A 6000-nucleotide genomic window follows, 5' to 3' on the forward strand; every position below is an offset into this window, starting at 1 on the left:
CAGTCCCTTCTCCCTCCTGGGGAAAAGCCCGCAAGAGCTGCACAGAACTTGTGTGTGGCTCTTGGGGGCTTTTCCTGCCTGCCTCCCCCCTGCATTCACTCCATAAGACGCACACACATTTTCCCTTACTTACTTTTCTGTCATTGGCTCTGGCTCCACCTACTGTTGGTCTCCCTCCCTTCCACCCTACCAGTCCCAGTTGTGCCAGCTTCTGCTGGTAGCATGTCATCTGAGAAATCCAATAGCCTGGGATCCTAATCCATTCATGGTTGCTTCTGAGTTTGCCTCCCTTTTGCAAAACTATGAGTGGTTCATTCCCCCTCCCCGCCTTGCTGCTGCAATGCTCTCTAAAATTTATGCAAAAGTTGCTGCATCTCTGGTGATGATGGTGGTGATTTATATGCCTGTTCTCACTAGGCTAGCATTTAGCTGGTGGCAGTTTATCCTTTCTTCTTGGTAGGGGAACGAAAGCAAAAGAGAGAGGAGCCCATGACTTTTAGCTCTCTTTTCAGGGAACGAGGCGAGATTTTAATTATTCATGTGCATCCTTTTCATGTTGTTTCTGTTTTTGGAAGAGTTGTCATTAGAGCTGTTAAAGCTATAGGCTCTACATATATCATTGAATAAATAATAAATAAATCATACCATTAACTAACGAGTTGGTTTTCTTCTTCTTCTTCTCCCAAGTGTGCAGATGGGACAAATAATGCTATAAATGGCCGCTGAGTTTTAAGGCTGAGGAAATAAATGCCTACCTTAATAACAGCATCATTATTCTCATGCATGAGACTTGGGTGCACCTTCTGAGCCTGTGAGGTTTGCGCCGCACTGTCCATGTGGAAATCTCATTGCATGCTGCAGCCAGTGGAAGCCTTACATTCATGTTGACTGCTTTGGGACACTCTAGATGCGACTTGACTGGCAGATTGGAGAAGGGGCCACAGCTCAGTGTTACAACACAGGCTATGTATGCAGAAGATCCCAGGTATGTTCCCTAGCCTCTCCAGGTAGGTCTGCGAAGCCGAACACAAACTTTACATGCATCACCCAGGTAGGTCTGGAATCCCTGAGAGCCACTGCCAGCCAGTGTAGCCCAGGGATGGGGAATCTGTGGTCCTCCAGATGTTGTAGGATATCATCAGTTCAAACTAGCATGGCCAAAGGTCAGGGATGATGGGAGTTAGTAGCCTACAACATCTAGAGAGTCACAGGTTCCCCATCGCTGGTCCAATATATGTGGTCCAATATGTGGTCTGACTCAGTGGCTGCATTCACTTGGCAGTTTATTCTGGAAAACTAAGGGGCAGATAGCACTTGTTTCACTCTCTTTTATTTGATCTCAGAAAAAAACACCCTATTTGCAGCCCCCTTAACCCAGAAAATATCAGGAGTAGATTGAAATAGGGGCCATATACTGGTACGCAGTTTTCCCCCTGTTGTTTTCATGGGGGAAATCCTGGCAGGACAGAAGCACGCATGTGTGGAAAGGGTTGGAGCAGTGATGTTTGACACCCATTGGTGTGAATGATATTTAGCATGACATATCGGACAAAAAGCCACAGTTCCGTAAGACAAATAGGGACTGCAGTGTGAAAGGAACATTAAAAAACGGGACAGTAGCACTAGCATTCTGACCAAGAAAACCAATGCAATATTCCCCCTGTGCGTATACGGCCCATGTGAGATCTATGATCCGATCTCCAAATTTTTTGTTTGTTTTCCTTTAATGCAGCCATAAACTGGATCAGGACAGCAGCGTTATGAGAGAGGAGGGTTTAATTCCTCCCCCACCCCCCAATGCTGCTTTTCTGATCAAAATCAGCCCTTCAGCTGTTTTAGTCCTGCTGGTAGAAAGACAAGTAGCCTTCCAAGGCTGCTTTAACATTTTGTGGGGTTTTTTTTGGCCCTGATGCCACGATACCTTTTGCTTCTTCAGCATCCTGCTGTGTAAAGGGCAACCCTGAGGGGAGGCAAATTATAAGGAAAGGGTAGGTGCTAGTCATCACCGGCTCCAGAGGGCATTGAGGATGGCACAGCTGGCACAGAATTCTCTGCTCCAGCAACGTATTCACTCTGTGGTATTTTTTTAAATTTATATTTATAAAAATATTTATAAGCTGCCCACTTATGCTAAAGCTGCCTCATACCCGGTACACTCGTACCTTGGTTCTCAAACAGAATTCATTCTGGAAGTCCATTTGACTTCTGAAACTGTTTGAAAACCAAGGGGCGGTTTCTGATTGGCTGCAGGGGCTTCCTGCACTCAAGCGAAGCTGTGGAAGCCATGTCAGACGTTAGGTTTCCAGAAAAAGTTTGCAAACCGGAACACTCAATTCCGGGTTTGCGGCGTTCAGGAGCCAAAACATTTGAGTCACAGTCGAAAACCAAGGTACGACTGCATTGCTTGTGAATTTTAAGAAATTGAGAAACCACTGGCATTTTGAAATCTGTGGTTAAAATCAGTGCTGTTTTGACATGTGATTAAAATCAGCACCATTTTTGAAAGGTTCACTCTTCCACCTTGATCCAAATAGTGTCCAACTGTGTGCAGACATAATATCAATGTGGTGTACAGCCCTGAAGAGGCAACCAATAAGATTGGAAGTGGGCATTGCAAGAGAATTCTCCATTTGCCTTGCCCTTTTCTTGCCAGTTAAGGAGACACTCTATGGAATCCTCTAATTCAGCAAGGTCATTATGTTGTCCCTCAAGTTTGGGTTTTATGGTTGCTCCTTTATTGGTTGTAGTAGATAGTAGATATTTATCAGTCTCTTGGTACAGAAATAGCTATGTACTCCTGAGGACCACTGTTCTGTGTTCAAGGGCGCAAACGTACATGAGGGTGGGAGGCTGGAATAGTAGTCAATTCAAACATCCAAGTTTTCTCAGTGAGATCCTGGAGCAACTGGCTGAGTTTTATGGCAGGGCTAGGTAAATGCTAACCAGAGGCCCTGCCAACGTAAGTGCTACCTCCTGGCTGGTTAAAAGGTTGGTGCTGCCTTCTGCAGCCATTGGTTCGTTCTGGAATAATAGGATTCCCAGCTCTGAGGGTCCCTCTTCGGGACTCTCTTGGTCTGCCAAGGAGTCTCTAGACTAGCCACTCTGGAAGCAGTCTGGGGCTCAAGAGAAGTTCCATTATCCACAGATCCACATGGGACTGACTGGGGAGGGGATCCATCTCCTCTTCAGAGTCATGGTTGTCTCTGAGAAGTCTTGGCCCAGGGCCATGATATGGACTGAGCTATCTGGGTTGAAACACCTTGCTTGGCCTTTTAGCTTGCTGCGTGGCCTTGGGCCAGGTCATGGTCTCTTCAACCTAACCTGCCTCACAAAGTTCTTGTGAAGCTAAAATGGAAGCAAACCCCAACTTCTCTGCCCCTTGGGGAAAATGTGCTGAATGCCTTATCAGGTAGACAGAATGCCCTTGTCTTGCACAAATACATTGCTGCAAGGCAGTTGTCCCTCTTCCCCTCCTCCCCACTCCACAGATATTTAGCTTGATCTTTGTCCATTTCAGAGCCAGCCTAGCAAGCCTGGCTTTGCTGATGTGGAAGAAGCTCAGCGGTTTTCTTTTCCTTCAGGGTGCCACCCACCCACCCATCACATGGCCACGAGAAATGTTACTGCATCCATAGGACTGCAAGTTAAAGAACGTACTAATGCCTTGACTCTCTGGGCAAAGTTCCCCAGATAGAGCTCTCCTTGCTCATTACACTCCTGCAAGCAGAGAGAGGTCACTGCACTAAAACAGTTAGTGCATTTATTCAGTGCTGCACACATGCTTTCCAGACTCTCTCCTCCTTCCCCTCTTTTTCCCCTAGCCTGCAAATGCAACCTGCTCTCGCTCAATCTGAGCAGGATGATGAATGCACTCCCCCCTTTCAAAAGCATGATTCCATCTTGGACTCCCAGTCTTCAAAATGACTAATTTGTAGAGCCATCATACAATTAAACTCAATTAACTCCAACTAACCCTTGCATTTTCCCCCCTTAATGCCAGCCTTTGGCCCTTCTTTAACTGATTTAATAATATTGCTTGCCTTAGGAACAGAGGAAGCTGCCTTATATTGAATCAGACCATTGCTCTATCTAGCTCAGTATTATCTATACTGGTGGCTGCTTTCTGGGGTTTCAGATGGGATATTTCCAGCTTTACCTGGAGATGCCAAAGATTGAACCTGAGGCCCTCTGCATGCATAGCAGAGGCTCTACCACCTAGCTATACCTCTTCCTCAAAGCATTGGGGATGGTAAGCACTGAGGTCAGAGACAAATACAAAAAGTATTGTGTGTTGGCACCCGTCTGTCTCGAGAGACAACTCAAGAGTGGGCATTTTGGGGGGTTTATTTTAAGGGGGGCAGATGAAGGGTTTTGCTGCATCGGGTACACCGTGGCATTTCTTCTCTCTGTGCTCCTCCCAGCAGGCATTCCTCCTCTTGTCATTGCTACAAATGCATGATCTTACTGCTGTCATCTGCAAGGGATTCCCATAGGGCGGGGTTAATAACGCCAGCCTTTATGTCACGTTTGCAGACATCCTTGCAATGCCAACAGTGTAGTCAGTCACAATTCAGTTTTCATGGCGGTATAATTTGCTTTCCAGTAAACATTTCACCAGCACTTGATATAGCCTCCCTGACTATCCATACTTCCTGAAATGAAAAAGCCTAGTGCGGGGACAGGGACGGGACGGGACGGGACGGGACATTTCGTGAAATCTTCCCTTGGGCAGCCAGAAAGGCTGCAGAGTGAGATGATTTCTAGAATGTAAGAATGGTGTCAGGAGTCCAGGTTCCCAGCTTAACACAGTGTAGGTAATTAAAAAGGAGGATTTATTGCAAAAACTAACAGATAGCTCTGTACGGCTCTAACAAAGCCGCTGACATTATCACTCAAGATGACCCTACTGAAGACTCCTTCCGGTTCCTACAGAAGATATTGACCCTTCGCCCCTTACATCTCTTGTTTTGCTTCCTGTCCAGCAGCCCTCCCATTCTTCGACTCTTTGGACTTATTGGATCAGCTCCAACCTCTTCCTGTTCTGAAAGACTGTCTCTGTGTCTGTTCACACCGGTTTGAGCTTCCTGAGAGCTTTGGCTGTGTTCCAGCCCACTCTCAGTTGTTCCCTTGGCAACCAGCCGTCCAAGGTCAGAGGGAGTTGATGGTGGCAGCTCTGGCCTCTGCTCAGCCTGCGTCAAATCTAAACCTCTTTGTTCCTGCCCATATTCTTCAGCTGGCTGTAAAGTTCCCCTCAGAGCTGTCTCATTCCTGACAAATGGACAGTAACAAATAACCCTTAGGCACATCAAAAGTAAGTATACGGAAAATTCTTCTCCCCGCCTATGAGAATTTCATTGAAATTTTCTCTCCATTTTTACACTTTTGAATGCAAGTTATTTTCTTGTTAATTGATGGAGAATTGGTTGGGTGTGGGAAGGAATGCAGGAGAGGCTTTTAATGCAGTGGTAGTTTTCTGTATCTAGCCAAACGGAAATGACTCAGAAGCCACACCAATGTGTATCATCCTGTTCTAATGTTCCTATGTGTACAAGGATGGGTAACCTTTTAAAGTCCAAGGGACACATTCCCCTTTGGGCAGCCTTCCAGGGGCCACATGGCAGTTGTTGTTGAGACTAGAAGCAAAAGTGGTAGAGCACTGGATGTCAGTTTTGTACCTTGCTCAGTAACTTCATTTCTACACACTTGCATACCCTTGTCTATCCTCTGCCCAGACAAGCAAGAAGCATTATCAGAGTTCAGGGACACATTCCAGCCATGTGTCATGGACTGGTTGGATGCAGAGGAATGGTGGGAGGAACCAGCTGGGGAACTACAAAGGGAAGAATGTTCAGAGCCCTTGGAGTGGTGGTGGGTCAATGGTGAGAGGTCAGAGGGAGAAGAGGGGGGAAGACTGGGAGAAGGTGTTGGAAGCTAAAGATGTAACAGGGTTTAGTGAGCAGGGAGAGTCTGTGGCAGAGAGCAGTCCAGAATCAGAAACAG

This window comes from Podarcis bocagei (assembly GCF_964188305.1).
Source record: "Podarcis bocagei genome assembly, chromosome: 14".
Taxonomy (NCBI): domain Eukaryota; kingdom Metazoa; phylum Chordata; class Lepidosauria; order Squamata; family Lacertidae; genus Podarcis; species Podarcis bocagei.